The sequence below is a fragment of the Cupressus sempervirens genome, chromosome 5 (assembly GCF_028749045.1).
Source record: "Cupressus sempervirens isolate cs-2001-9-10 chromosome 5, ASM2874904v1, whole genome shotgun sequence".
NCBI classification, from domain to species: domain Eukaryota; kingdom Viridiplantae; phylum Streptophyta; class Pinopsida; order Cupressales; family Cupressaceae; genus Cupressus; species Cupressus sempervirens.
This window is the reverse complement of record NC_143122.1, coordinates 95,565,437-95,582,503: the sequence shown is the minus strand read 5'-3', so window position 1 is coordinate 95,582,503 and position 17,067 is coordinate 95,565,437.

Genomic DNA, 17,067 nt, shown 5'->3' with positions numbered 1-17,067 from the left:
ATAATACACCAAACACAAAAAAGAGGGGGCAAGGAGGGGGACAAGGGGGGAGGGATTTGAATCAATTTTGAGAAACTCATTTAGTATTAAACCATCCACAACCTATTAGATATGAAAGTTTGAAAGTGATGCAAAGAAAATAACACTAGAACACATAACACGAATATTTTGTTCTTGATGGAAATGAGTTAGGGAAAAACCCTAGTGGGGATCAAACCCACAAGTTGATATGATATTGCACATATAAAAAAAAATGTTAATAGTATAGTGGGGAGTGATTCAACCATGAAATAAAACCCTTTTCCACTTGTATACACATTTCTAGACTGAGTCAACCAATAAATAAGTTCCTTTATCTCCATCTAATGAATTAACTAATGGTGCAAGAGAACTTGGTAGATCAATAATATCTATAAAAGTGTTATGGAATGATGAAATTATAAATGAATATACAAGTCTTAAGTTTCAATAGAAGGGTCAAATGTTTAAAGGGTTTTTATTAGGACTATAGGACCAAAGTATGTAGAATGATACAAATAATTAAAAATAATTTTAAGGTAGTATGAAGAGCCTTAAATGATGTAACAAGGTCACAAAATAGACCTAGTAATAGTTTTAGGGGCTTATAAAGTTATTTGTTCAAGTTTTAATTTTCAAAATTTTAAATAACAATGGTTAGTTGCTCTTGGTAGGAAGAGGTATTTTGAGGGATAATGGTGGTTTTACAAGCCTTCAAATCCCATTAAATTTTGATGAAGATGGATTTATGCCAAGGAAGAAGTAGTAAGATTTTAGTGAAGTTTCAACAAATTTTAATAAAGAAGACTCAGATTAATTGTCATTCATTCATTATTTTCTAAGCATTTGACATTTGAATAAGGTGAATTTATTTTTTTTCTGCATATTTTAATGGTCTAGTATAATTCTAATAAGTTTTTTTCCTTATGTTTAAATCACTTCAAAATTTTGCATGGGTCATTTCCTTACATTATTATTGCTTATACCCAAGACAATGTTCTAAAACTTAGGGATTTTGAGGGTTTAATGGTACATTGATCTATTCCTCTTTATGTATGGCCTTATAACATGGGTAATGGACCAAACTAATTGTTTTTAATAATATACTAACTTTCCCCAATTCAAGAATGAAAATTTAGAAGGTGGTCACCAAGAGAAGTGACTGATTTGCATGGTACAATGCATGAAAATGGAGACACTGTTCTTGAAGAAGGAGTGGCTTAAAAGGTATTTAAAAAAAAAAAAAATTGGAATGACTTTATAAATGTTCAAAACATGGTGGAAAAGCATCTCATAGGGTCTGAAAGTGAGCTTTGGTGTAGTCTCTAGAAAGCCCTATATTTTCAGTCTTATTGCTAAGAGTTTGTTAGTTGGGTCCCTCAAATTTTGTGGTTGGTTCTAAAAAGAGAAAACCTCCTGAGTTTGGAATTAAAAATTGATACTATGGGAGCTTTTTTGTGTTGATATAAATATTTAGGCATAGTTTCTTTGCAAAAGTAGCCTGATTAAGCTAAAAACAATCATAGTTTTACATGTTCCATACAGAAAGTCTAAAGAAATGGCACCTAAGTTTGAGATATCTAAAATTAGTCCAAAATAGGTATTTTAATCAATCATTTTTATGGTGGTGTCTTGGATATTTTGAGATTTAAGTGGGGAAAACAATGTTTAGAGACCTAATCGATGGGAGACATAGTTAAGGGTGTAAAATTAGGTTTATATAAAAGACCAAAACTTGGGTTTTTGAAACTTGTCTAAAATTGTTATTGTGATTCTTATAACACATTTTGAGGTGTTAGAACAACTAGGTATAAGTGAGCAAGTTTTTCTTAATTGAGGGCACTCGGGTGCTTTAAGAACACATTTAAACCTTGTGTGTTCATTCGACTTTGGGAATCCATTTTTGAATTGTTTCTTAGGTCTTCTTTTCTCTACATCATATTGGTATCAAATCAAGTAATTTTATCCATTTAGGTGAAGAAGATCATTTAGGTGGTTCGGTTGTGTTTTAATGAGGTGCCACCAAAATAACAAGGGGGAATCGTGAACTTTGAGAGAGAGAGAGAGAGAGAGAGAGAGAGAGAGAGAGAGAGAGAGAGAGAGAGAGAGAGAGAGAATGCTACTTTTAGGGTAACACAAGAAGTCTTAAAAGGAGGGTCTATGAGATAGAAAGAGGAACATGAAGAAGAAGGTAAAGAAATATTTTCTATTAAAAATAAAAATGAAGGCAATGAAGAACATTCTATTGATGCAAATGAAAGAAGGATATTGAGACTAGTAAAGGAAATTCAAGGAGAAAGAAAAGGACATATTGGTTTTCCTGTATACCAAGGTAAGGAGGATAGTGGAGAAGTTTTAGGGTTTTTGGATGCATTGGATAATTAATTTCAATTTGAAGACATGAATGAACCAAAGAAAGTGAATTTTTCTAGAACAAAAATAAAAGGAACAACATTGACATGGTGGTTTAGTGTTCACGAATTGAGAGTACCAAGGGGTATGGATAAGCTTACAACTTGGGGTAGGATGAAGTCCATGATGAAAGACCAATTTATCCCTTCAAGATTTGGCATACAAACAAAGAGGATGAGGCTAAACCTAAGGTATAAAAATAGTGATGTTATGTCTTACACTAGTAAATCGCATAAGTTTAGTATCAAAGGAGGCTTGGAGGATGAATACGATAAGATGACAAGGCATCTCAATGGCTTGATGTACAACCTAAAACATGAGATAGGGTTGACTATTCCAATGACTTTAGGTGACTATTTTCAACTAGCCATTAGGACTGAAGATAGGGTGAAGGGGAAGTAGGAGGGACATGTAAGAAATAATTGAAGAGGTAAAAGAAGGGCTATAGAAAACATACATACTCAAGAAAATTATGGTAATAAGTACAAAGGTAAGGAGATGATGCAAGAGTTCAAGAGGAGGACACATAAGTGGACATAGATTTGGAGCAAGTAGTGGGGCATTTACAAGTAGATTCTTCAAACATAATGCTCAATAGGGAATCCTTCTTTTAAATGTCCTAATTTGGAGTAGTAGAGTAGAAACAATGAAATAAGAGTGGACTTAGTGCAACAAAATAATAAATCAGAGAAAGGTGTTACAATGGCATATCCAATCTCATATAAAGAAGCTCTTATTTTAGAAGGGATACATTGCAACAAACAACCTAACCAAATGTATCAATTTTCATATCTTAGTGTTTAATCCTAGGTAAAATTTGTAATTTGATAATTAATTAATGTTCACATGAAAATTTGGTATCTTATGAGATGGTTAATAAGTTAAAATTGAAGAAATTTCCTCATAATAAGTCATACAATGCAACATTGGTTAGTAATGAACAAAACATTTTGGTCTAGGAACAAGGACGTGTAGAACCTACTATAGGAGAATATTTTGATAATGTTCTAGGTGATGTTATATACCAATAACATGTAGGCACATTATTTTAGGAAGAACTTTCTAGTATTTGAAGAATTCTTTACATAATGGTTACACAAATGCTTATGTTGTGCATAAAGTTAAAAGTAGCTTTATACATACCCCTCTACATTCGGATAATGTAAAAGATTTTAGTATCATGTGTTTTGGAAGAAGGAGGGTGTACATTAGTATGAAATTTTGTTAGAAGGGAACAAGAAAATTTGATTAGGGAAATGAAGGGAAGGATGGAAAGAGAAGTTTGTAGCAAGAATACATGATCCGATGACAAGAGGAAGGTGAATAAAACCATAAGATCTTATCAGTATTCCTTATATTATATGTTTATTTATATGGTGGTAATATTATTTCCTATTGGCATACATGATCAAGGCAAGGATCATCCTACATGGTTAGAAGGATGATAGGGTCAATTGATCCCTACAATAGTAGACAAAGGAGTAGAGCAAAATGTAAGATATTGTAGTCCTAAACAAGGACACATAAACAAGTTGTTGTTTTCTAATTTTTGTTTCAAGTTGAGTGAAAGTAGCAAGAGGAAGAAGACCTCATTAGATTAGCTTTTATCACAACATAAACCCACTTGAATATTAGAGCCATCAAGAAGGATGCATGATATAAATTCAAGATCCCTTATATCTTAGGGCAAGAGATTTTTTCCAGGGGGCGAATATTGTGTAGGAACACCTAGAGTATTGTGGGGGAGAGTATCGTGCAAGAACACCTAGGTTAATTATTTTTGTAAAGACTGGTTGCAGGCTAATGATAGGGAATGATGTGAGATATGGTTACTATTTTTTGACTATAAATTAATAGTTATTTAGACTCTTGAAATCTAATAATTATGCATGGACGAAGACTTATATTAGTGTAGGTTACCAGATTTGGAATTTACCTAAGTCATTTTGTGTTGGTCTCTAGCATGTGGCATTTCAATAATTTCTTTTAAAAGACAATTGGACGGCATAGTGTGTGATAAGGATATGAAATCATTGAATATAGATAATTTCATGTCTTTTAATGATTAAAACTTGTAGACACTCATAATAAATACCATATGTACCTAATAATTGGTTGATGTAATTATTTGTGTAGTAGAGAAGTCCTAATAGGCCACCCTAATTTCTTGGTGTAGCTTGTACAAAGGAAAGTTTTTTTTTTTTTTGATATATGTAATTAATGTGAATTTTAGTTTTGATGTTGGATATAAGAGTAAAGTTGAAGGTTAGTTATATGATTTGATAGAGGTATGAGTGGAATCTATGATTATTCCTTATGCACATCAACAGAACTATAAAGACAATTGAGTTGTCTTTAGTCAATTCACTCAAGGTGGATTTAACTTTTTTTGGATAGTATTTACTCTTAAAAGTGGTTTTAACCTTCACTCTTGTACTAGTTCTCAAATAGTTAGCCTTTCTATTTAAGCCTTTTGTTATGATAAAATTTGAAGAGGGTTGTGAATATTTTAGAAGGGGTTTTTTTCCTTTAATAGAGAGTTGTCCTTTAACAAGGTTTAATGTACTAAATGTATTTTATCAACTCTAGGTAGGGACAATCTCCTAATAAGGATATTTTCAAGGTATTTATAATCTTTTGGCTATCATTCCCATTGGGGTTTTCACCTTAAAATGGTTTTCCTTGATAACCAAAATCTTGTGTCTTATGTTGTTGCCTTATATCTTGCTCACCTTGTTTTTCATCATTGTATCTTTCATTGGTTTTTTTTGTTTAAGATTATAAAGTTAATAAATATGGAACACAACTAATTCATCCTCCATCCCTCTCTATTTGTTTGTGTTGATTGTTATTCATAAAAAAATATTGACCCAAATGTAACTAAAGCTTTTTTAAATGACTAACTTTCCTTGAATAAATATTACATTACAGGATTGTTAGAAGGAAATCATATGAAAAACCTAAAGAAACCATAAGAAACTTCTACAAATGCATAATAGGAGAAATTTTCTTACCACTCAAACATTCAGTGTCCAATTGTCTCAAAAAAGTTATTTTTAATGGGTATTCTTTTCTCAAATCACACTTAGTTAAATTTAGAATATTATTTTTATATTTATTATTAACAAAAGAAATATCACACATATGTTAGATGTAAATACAAATATTAATGTCAAGATTAAAAAAAATTAAATCTATAATTCAATTTATTTTAAAACTCTAGTATAAATACAAATGAAGTATAAACCAAAGTGGGCTTAATCGTGGTAGAAAATCCATGGTTAAGCACACTTGAGATTGAGTAATATTGGGATGGGTGAACTCCCAGGATGGTCTAATATTTCACCATCGTGGGATTTTTTTAGATATAATGAGTGCTAAGTATTCCATTCATTATTATGAGAGATGGGTTATTTTGAACCACTACTCATGAAATATTTGTCAATGAGTTTAATTCCAAAACTACAGAGTCGGATCCTAAGAATAATATCATAATTCAAATTTCTATGGAAAATACCTCCTACTTGTCAATTTGATATTACTTAAAATAATATTTTTGTTATATTATTTGAATAATGATCATACTAGAAACATTAATAAATAATAGAGTATTACACAAAAATTCATAACTAATCAAAATAATTTAATCCAAGAAAAATGATGAATACACCATTAGGTAATAGTTTCATGAACTATAATGAAAAGGAATATAAAATTAAAAATTGAAGATATGAACTAGATATATTTATGCAAACAAATTATAGATAAAACTCAATGTAAATGAAAATTAATAATAACCATATATCTTAGTTCTAGAAAAACTGAGATGGAACAAAGGAAATATCGTTACAAATGAATCAAAATAAAATAAAAGCTTGCATGCCTCCTTCTAACATTCATTATACAAAAACTAGAAATTTTGGCAAAGGAGGTTCTATAGCTACATTAATGCATTGCCTATTTTTTTAAAAATACCATAAGGACAATAACATTTACACGTATTATCTCACTACATTAATGTGTAGCCATGATCGCCCTGTTCTAGTTATTCCTCCAACGGCTGTAATGGAGGACATTGATTATTGGACCAAGCATGCTTTGATATACAAATTTCTTGGAATCCGGATTTCCCTATCCGCTCTTGAGGCATGGATCCGCCGCTCTTGGCAGGTGGAAGGCGATATGGAGATTATGTTGGCAGGGAATAGTTATTTTTTTGTTGTATTCTCTTGCATGTCTGATCGTGATCGTGTTTTTGAAGGAGGCCCTTATTTCTACAACAATGTGGGGTTATTTGTCAAACCTTGGCATTCAGGATTATAATTCTGTTGAGGATCTCCCTTCAACAGTGCCAGTTTGGGTTTGCTTGCCTCGTCTTCCCTTGGAATTTTGGCGTGAAGACATCCTTCGACAAATTGCTGCTTTGTTGGAGAAGCTAGCTACGATCGCACATCAAACCCTCGATAAAAAGGTTATTTCTTTTGCTAGAATTTGTGTTGAAATTAATTTGAATAACCCATTACCAGATTCTTTGGAAATTTGTCTGGGGGATTCTTCTTGGGTGCAACAGTTAGATTATGAATCCCTCCCTTTCCATTGCCGGATTTGTCATGAGTATGGTCATTTACTGTGGCAGTGCACCCGTAACTCGAGTTTCAAAGGAGTGGATCGATCTACAACTGGAAATGCTGGTGGTTTGGCAGATACTACAAGGAAAGGACAATCTCAAATGGTTAATACTACCAAGGGGATGAATCCACAAGATGCTACAGGTAAGGGTAAGGCCCCAATGTAGGATAAGGATGGATTTACCCCTGTTCGTCCTCGAGCTAAGGGACGTGGTCAAAAGAGGCCTTTGAAAGAAAGATTATCTGATTCAGGTTTTAACCGTTTTGAGGTGCTGGATAGTATGGTTCTAGAGGAGGGTATTCCTCCTCCTATCTCTTCTGATCCAGCTTGCCCAGATGAGAGATCTGTTCCTAATGATGCTTGTGGGGCATCTCAAGTTGTAGTATATCAGAATTGTGAGGTTCCTGTAGCTCCTGTGACAGCGGCTCTGGTGACTCCTGCAGTGTTGGAAGATGATGATGTTGTTTTGGCTGACTTGGTTAAGGATGTGCTACCATCAGGTAAGGGCAAGGGATCTCCTCTCCCCTTGGGGTTGCTGCCTCGACCCTTTAAGCGAGCTTCCTCTTCTCCCCCTCTAAGGAGTGGGCACAAAACAGACCAAGAGAAGATTAAACTCATAGGAGATATATTGATTGAGTCTGGTTCAGTGAAACCTTTGGATTCTAATTTTCCCGAATCTACCCAATGATGATTATTCTCTCATAGAATGTAAGGGGGTTGAATAGCATCCCTAGACAAAAGGCTATTCATAACTTTTTGGTTGATCATAGTCCTGATGTTTTTTGTATCCAAGAGGCTAAGCTCTCTATGGAGTCTATGGTCCAACATGCCTCTAGTATTTGGTCTCGTGGCCAATGCCAGTGTGTTGGGAGAACAGGCAGTGCTGGTGGTTTAGCTATATTTTGGGATCCTCAAAAAATTTCTCCTCTTGGCTGGATGTCTTCTCGCTCAGCTCTCTCTATGGTAGCTTATTCTCTAGACTTAGGAGAGGTAATCATGGTTACTAATGTGTATGCACCTGTTGATCTTGTGGGAAAGGAGGAACTTTGGGAACATATTCAATATGTTAGAAATTGTCATCCTTATCATCCTTGGGTGTTAGCAGGGGACTTCAATTCAGTTTTAAGTCCGGAAGAGAAGCATGGTGGTTTGGCTAGATTGGGGCCTTCTTCTGCTCTTCTTCGGCAACACATATCTCTTTTGCATCTGTCTGATGTTAAGCCTTCTAATGGCCTCTATACCTGGAATAATCTTAGGACTAGTGTTGCTGCTATCTCAGAACGCCTGGATAGATTTCTTGTTTCTTTCTTCTGGCTTAGTGGCACCCTTACTATCTCTTCAAAAATCCTTGATTGGAGGGGTTTAGATCATTGGCCAATCAAATTTTCCGCTATAGGGGCTTATGTTCCGAAGCATCCTCCTTTTAAGTTCCAGTTGATGTGGCTTCGTGACTCCTCTCTTCATGATTTTGTTTTTTGTTGGTGGAAAGATGGTGCCCCTGCATATGGTACTGCAATGTTCTCATTTTCTAAAAGGCTTCAATATGTTAAAAGGCAGCTCAAGATATGGAATAGGGAATGCTTTGGGAATCTTCACTTTATGAAGAGGCTTGCTGAAGAAAATCTTGATGTCATCACAAGGGAGATTAGAGATTGAGGTTTCTCAGAGGATCTTGGTCAGGCTGAATCCCTTGCTTCTAGAGCTCTAGAAGAATGGGAACTTCGAGAGGAAATTTTTTGGAAGCAAAAGGCTCGAGTTGATTGGCTCCAGGAAGGTGTTCGAAACACTACCTTTTTCCATAAAACAGTGCAATCTCGTCGGAATCAGAGCACTATCTCTTCTTTGGTTAATTCTCAAGGTATCCAACTGAATTCCTTGCCAGCTTTGTTCCAGGAGGCTATTTCGTACTTCTCCGCCCTCTACTCTGAGGACTCTCCTCCTACTGATAATGAAGAAAATATTATTTTGTCCTATATTCCTTCCCTTATCACTCAGGAAATGAATGATTATCTCATGTGTCCTATCTCTTTGGAAGAGCTGGAGGTGGTGGTCTTTGGCATACCTAAGGGGAAGGCTCCTGGTCCTGATGGTTTTCCTGTTGAATTCTTTTAGGAATTTTGGGACATCATTAATCATGATTTTTTGGAGGTGGTTAAAGAATCCTATGCTAGCAAGCAGATGCTTCGAGCTTTGAACTCTACATTCTTGACTCTTATTCCTAAGAGAGAGGGTGCTAATCAATTGGAGTTTTTTAGACCAATTGCCTTATGTAATGTGGTCTACAAAGTTATTACTAAGCTGATTGTTGAGAGACTAAAAAGGTGGCTTCCCATTATTATCTCAGAAGAACAAGGTGGTTTTGTTGCTGGAAGAAAATTTTTGGATGGGGTGGTTATTGCTACTGAGGCTATTCACTCTATGGCTACTTCAAGGGAGAGAGCCATGTTTGTTAAGATGGATATGGCTAAGGCCTACGATAGAGTTAAATGGAGCTTCCTAAGGAGTATTCTTCTTTCTTTTGGATTTAGCTCTGACTGGGTGAGTTGGATTATGAGTTGCGTTACTTCTGCCTCTTTTTCTATTCTTATTAATGGTCAACCTTCACAACTATTTGGTGCTTCTAGAGGCCTCTGCCAGGGTGACCCTCTCTCCCCATATCTATTCATCATCATGGCTGAAGTCTTGGGTAGATTCATTAAGCATCAGGTGTCCCAGAATTCTATTCAAGGCTGGTGGTGGGGTAATGGCTTACCTTCTCTTTCCCATCTTCAATTTGTTGATGATTCTGCTCTTGCCGGTCTTGCTAGGATCAAGGAAGCTGAAGCCTTTCGACATGCTTTGGACGTTTATTTGGCAGCTTCAGGCCAGAAAGTTAATGAGCACAAATCTTTCATTTACTTTTTTAACACTCCTAATTCTATTCAGCACAGGATTGTTGGTATCCTACGGTTTCAGATAGGTTCACTTCCTTTGAATTATCTTGGCATTCCTATTGCTGTTTCTAGGTAGCCACGTCTCTTCTGGCAAAATTTGATTACCAAGCTTCAGGATAAGGTAAATCATTGGACTCATGGATGGCTTTCTACTGCTGCCCAGGTTACTCTTCTTCAAGCTGTTATCCAAGCTCTTCCTACTTATAGAAGCATGGTTCATGTTGCACCTATTTACTTTCTCAAGGAGTTTGATGCTCTTTCTCAACAATTCCTTTGGAGTGGTAATTTGCGTAGTACTAAATGGAGCTTGGTTAATTGGGCAACTATTTGTAGGCCTAAAAAGGAGGGTGGTCTTGGTCTTCGTTCTGCTCTATTGAGTAGACAAGCTTTGGCTGCTAAACTTTATTAGCGATGGTGCTCTGGACAGCATCAACTTTGGGCTCCTATTATCACTCATAAATACTTTCATGGTGTTGATCCTTGCTCTATTTCTGCACTTCCTCTTAAAGGTCGTGGCTCAATGGTTTGGCATACTTTGAAGACAGGTGCAATGTTGGTGAAGAGGGGTCTGTTCTGGATATGTAAAGGAGGTTTCCAGGCTTTGTTTTGGTCTGATGCTTGGGATGGATTCCCTTCCATTTTATCCATATACCCTCATCTTCAGCCTCTTTGTGACTCTTTTCTGGCCGCTAGATGGGATAAAGTGGCTCATTACAAGACTCCTTATCAATTGGGACCTGTTGTTGGTTATAGATGGAAGCATTCCTCTGATTGGACTCCTGGAGGTACAGACATTGATTGTCAGGAGCTTTCTCAAATTCTGGCCTCTAGAGAGTGTTCCTCTTTGCTTGGTCCAGATGTATTAGCTTGGGGTGGTACCTTGTCTGGTAAATATCATGTCTCTGCTGGGTATTAGGAGATAACTAGACAATTATTTGGGGATGCTAAGGTCCCTTGGTTGAAGCAAGTCTGGAATAAAGTTTCTTGGTCCAAGTGCAATTTTTTCATGTGGCTAGTGGCTCACAACCGTTGTCTTACCTGGGATAATCTCTGTAAATGTGGATTTCAGGGCCCCTCTGAATGTTTTTTGTGTGGTAATGGAGAGGAGTCTGTCTCCCATCTGTTCTTCCATTGCTCCTATTCTACTCAGATATGGAACCTTTGGTGGAGCGCTTGGGGTTGCTCTTGTCAGCATGCTTCCTCTTTGCCTGAGTTCTGGGCTCGCTTGGGTAGTGCTCCCTCCAAGTCTTCTTCTCTCCATGCTGCTTGGATTGCTGGCCCATCTTTCATGCTTTGGCATATCTGGTTGGAGAGGAATTGTCGCATATTCCAAGATGTTCAGCTTGGTGTTTTGCATCTTTGGTGGAAAATATCACATTCTCTCTAGGAAACTATTCTTGTGAAGTGTGAGCTTGATGGGGGTATGGATCCGGTTGATCTTGCTATCTGTAATCACCTCAATTTTCATCTGCAGGATGGGGTTGCGGCTCATAGGTTTCCTTCTATGCCCAGGCAGCTTCGCCATCAGAGGAAGGGTTGGGTTAACCGGGATGGGCACTGGACTCCTCCTCCTTGTGGAGTTCTGAAAATTAACACTGATGGTTCTTCTCGTGGGAATCCTGGTCCAACTGGTATTTGCGGAGTGGCTCATTGTAGTTCTGGGAATGTTAAATTTTTCTTCTCAATTCATAAGGGTGATTATACTAACAATCTCATGGAAGCTCAAGCTATTTTATATGATGTGGAACAGTGTTGCTTATGGGGATGGAGTAAGATTATTTGTGAGTCTGATTCCCAAGTGGTGGTGAACATGCTTTCTTCGCAAGAGCTTGAGGATGTTAGTTGGCAGCTGGCCACTGTTGTTAAGCAGATTCTTTTCTTCTCTTCCTCTTTTCAATTCATTAGGTTCAAGTATATTCCGCGAGAATGGAATAGACCTGCTGATTGTTTAGCCAAATGGGCTTCTAGTCATGATCCGGGTTGGAATATTAGGGATAGGGGGCAACTGTCCTTTGAGATGGTGCAAGAATTTGATGATCTTGTTGCTTAGGATCGAGCTCCTTGTTGAGCTCTCCTTGTTGTATTCCTTTCTGTCTTAATAAATTTTTACCCCTCTTTTTGCGGAGATACATAATTTGATGACTTATAAAAATATTAGACACTTATTTATACATATAAATGGATTTCTCCCCAATACCTATTACAAGTATTAACATAATATTTATATTTTTTTCTAAACAAATATGTCATTGTGTTTGTTTCACTCAAATTGTCTATTTTTCAATAGTTAGAGTAAAAAAAATTATGTAATAACAATTTTTATTTACTCTAGAAATGGGAAACTCCCTCACATGATAGGTATTTTTAGTTATTTTGTGCACTTTTATCTTAGATGTACATAAAGGAAAAAATATAAAACTCAAAGAAAATGAACAACAAAAATCCTATTGGAACACATATGAAGACCAAATATAATTCCATAATGATTAATAAATATAAAGGCGACTATAACCAATATATTTATCCACACAATGATGATACAAAAATAATCACCAGTCTTGACATATTAAGTGATACCCTACTTCAACACTTTCAAACTAAGGTACCAAAGCCTTATTTTCTATCATTATATTAACTACAATTTTTTTTTTTTGCACATATGTGTAATAAGGTTACAAACTTAACATACAAAGAAATAGCAATATTAAAATGTAAAAAATTTTAGAAGACAAAAATTAAATTGCATTCTTTAAATTTTCTTTTATAATCATACAACCCAATTTTTTGAACTAATTTTTTTTCAAAATATCTCTAAAATCTTCTTGAGAATTTTACCTCATAACTTTTGTTTATATACTTCACTAAATAACTATGTAACTACTCTCATAACTACTTCCTAACTATGCCCTTTTGAAATACAAAATAAAGAACCCTTATTAAATTAACTTTTATGTCAGTTTATCGAAATAAGTTATTTTTCTATTGTCAAAATGCACTAAGTGAATTAAGTAACTCTTATAATAAAAAAGGGGTAACATGATACTTGTATTTTTTTCAATTCCCTTGGCCAAATGTGAAGGACAACATAAGTTTAATAATAAAATAATCAAGGAAGGTAGTATTTCAAGAATACATATTTTTTTAAAGTACCTTTCTTAAGTGAGCTTTTGTAAGAAAAATTAAAACTTTTAAAATTCAAACCGAGAATTGAAAAATCATAAAGATTACATTTTAAATAAAATTTTGTTTAACAATAAGAGTTTTTTTTAATGATATTTTCAAGTGGAAAAGAAAATATGGTTTTTATTCGGGACATATGCTTATTTCATTTATTTGTTGATGTTTTAATACTAGAATATATATTTTCAATATTCAAATAGAATTAAGGGGTGATTATGTAATTGTGTAAGACTAAAAGTGTGTTAATATTAATTAGGATGTTTTCATGGAAAGTTTAGTTTTTTAAGATAATGTCATTAACACTTATTTTATCTTTATTGGTAAATAGATTTTTCAATGGAAAAATGGCCCAACAAAGTGTATGTGGCAAACCATTCACAATAGTTGGATAGGCCCTTGGTATGTGGCCTTCCTCTGCACTTAGAGGGGCAGCTCCCTTGTATGATATAATTTTGAGGTTTTCAAATAAAATGAAATCAAACTTTTAAGGATAAATAGAAAGCCATTGATGACGAATGCACCACATGACTTCAAAGCTTTCATGGACTAACTTAAACTAGCTAATTAAAAAATCAAGATCTACTCTTGAACACTACTATTAGCACAATGTTGATTTGATAATTCATGAACATTCACACAATAACATGAAAACACCCATTACAAAGAAAGGATCAATGTCTCAACTTTCAGATGTGTAGAAAGAGAACTCAAAATGTGTTTCCTTTTTATTTCTTTGCACCAAGAACATAAAATAAATTTTTGATCACAAGAACAAGATATGTACACACTTTTCAAAAATTGTCTTGCTACCAAAACTTTAACATAGTGTTACCTTATTTTCCCAATCTCAAAAGCCCTCTACAAAGCCAAAAATGACTCTTTATATAGACACAAAGGTTAAGAACTACCTCTTCGTGGGTAATAACTACCTCCAAAATATGTAATTTTGGAAGGGTTAATTAACCTCACTAAAATTAACCTATACAAGGAAAACTCCAAAAAGCATAACTTTACCTAGAATTACTAAGAATGCATAAATATCCAATCACTAGCCTTCTAGCTATGAACTCTATCTATTTGGACATGATTGACTTATTCTAGAAAGACCTATAAGCATCAAGGATTGTCACCATTGAATCATTATTGGGAATGAACATGTTCTCCATCCTGAGTTTGGTTGTAAAGTATTTATCCTCGATCTCTTCTGACTCTTGTTGATAGCCTAAAATGTTGCAATCTTCTAGACTGACTGTGAATAGACTAAGCTTCATCATAGTTTTAGTATCTAATACTCAATTCTCCATTTCTAAATGAATTTGGATACTGAAGGAATCAAGAAGAAATTGGCAATCAATTTGTTGAAGATCATTTACTACCACCTCACCTGTGATATTAGAGACAAATTCATCTGCAACTTTCATTTTTAATCATTCCCATGAAGATATTAGTTTTTCAAACTTAGCGATCCCTTTACTAATATTTATGATCTTCCAATTAATACTTTTACTCCAAATATGTGTCTGATTCTCACTTGGATTAGTAATAATTTTCTCAAGAACTAGAGTGTTTGTATCTAACTTGGCCATTTCTTGTAGTTCATCAACTTTTTCTAAGTGACTTTCTACTCCTTTCTGCTTTCTAACTCTTTGGACATCTCTTTTATCTATTCAATGGTTTTTCCATATATTTCCTTCACTCCATTTATGAGTTTTGAAGAATCTTCTATCATGTTGTTTATCCTTGCTTCAATCATCATACTATGCGGCTTGTGTTTGTTTAGCCTCTGAAAAATAGTATGACCAAGAATACCATTAGGGCTAGCTAAAGCTAGTGAAGTAACTATTTCCTTCGCATTAGAGGAATTGCTAATTGAATTGATGTAAGACACCAACATCTAAACTTTCTCTTTGGATCTTTCTTCTTTCTTTGTTCTTTGTAACATTTCAGCAGTAGCCACTTCAAATTTCTAAAAATTTCTTTCTATAGTAGATGGACCAAGATCAACCTTATTCAGAATGAAATATGATTCAAATGTTTCATCAACGTTCTTCTCTACTATGGGCTTTGCTATTTCTACACACAAATTGCCTAAAGCTTTATCAACAACCAACCCAAACATCACTTTAGTCTTTTTCATTTTAGGAGGCTTCTAAAGGAAAGTAGATATTACATCAAATGGAAGCGAGATCATTTGAACAACTTTCTTCTTCTTTTGAATACTAGTTTTGAGCCATGAATGTATAATAGCTAGAAGTGAAACTTAAATGTCACATATTATATTTCTAGAAATCATCATGAAATCTTCTAAATTAGATAATTGATTATCTAACTGCATGATGTCTATTAATGGTATCTCAGGAGGAGAGAGACTCGAAGGAGGAATTACTACATCATGAGAGGATGTAACTGGAATGGGTTTTTACACATTTTGAGGGGTGCTCTGATCCTTCTCTTTAGGCTTATTTCCTTCCTGATTCACTCTATTAGGTTTTCTTTTTAGTTTTTTCCTCCTTTTAATTGTAAACTTAGCTAGTTGATTTAGGTCTTCATATTTATCTAGATCATTGGTATCTAATTGCTGCATTTTCTCATTAAAATTTTCCTCCAATGTCATTCGAGATGATTCTCCTTGATTACCTCTCTTCTCTTTACTTTGAAATTCACCAGTCACTTTTTCTGCTTTGATTCTACTGACCCAATCCCTTCTTCTTTTAAGGACATACGTAGTTCTTTCCTTGAGGCTTTTTAACTCCTAAACTAACCAATCTATAGGGGGGAAGATCTAGTAATTTAATTTTCTCATAGTAGAAGGGATCAACCAAGGAAACTTCATCATCAATTTACACTTGTCACATCAATATCCACCTTGAAGTCTATCACATGCCTTATAGTAAGCCGCATCCAATCTCTCTTCCTAACTCTAAAATCATTTTCACAATCTTCCCAAAAATCTTCTAGAGCCGAAAAGTGATCGAGTCTGGGTTTAGCTTTAACTCATTAAGTGGATAGCCTTAACTATCATAATGGAAACACATAGTATAATGATGCAAATTAATTGTGGTGCTGGACCTCTCTATGTTCCTTACATCTGATGTAGTATCACAACTATAATATGCAATGCCAATAGGGAATGGTATTTCATCTATCCTCCTATTCCTACAAAGCTTATTGATTTGACTAATCTATTTGCACATTTCAAATCAAGACCAATTTATCATCAACAAATCTAGGTAGCATAAAAAGATACCCATCATAGGTAGCTAACCTAATATAAGTGAACTTTGAGAACTGTATGAAAAAAATTATATTTTTGTACTTTCATTGCTGCTTCTGATGAAATTTTGAGTCCCATGTTTCCCTACATTTCTCTTATAGTCAAAATCATGAATGTGTCATTCACTCTTTTAAAATTGTGCAAGCTATTGTCATACTATATCTGGGGAAGATGATTGTAAATAATAGCTACATCATCATATATACCTTTCCAGTTAAACCCTAGCCAACTTTTGGTGCTTGCAATAGTGTAGAAATGACAATAAGTCATGTAAAAACAATCATTTGCTTGGATTTCTATGAGTTGCCTATGCAGTGAGTCATTGATACTTTCACCCCAATCAATGTGTTGCTTCCCTTCACAAATCATGTTAATAAATAAGAACATCCAACCCTCGAATTCATGTGAATCCTGAAGTCCTATTATCCTGCTTAATAGAGTTACCATATTTGCTACATCTTCTTTTAATAATGATTTGTGGATGGACTTGGCTAGTTGAGATTTCCCTTTCCTTAGTTGTAAGAGCCATGATCTGGCAAGAGTTCTTATACACGGAGTTTGATTTTCCATATAGTACTCCTTGGTAGTTCTTAAATTGATGTTGGCATATTGCACTCTAGT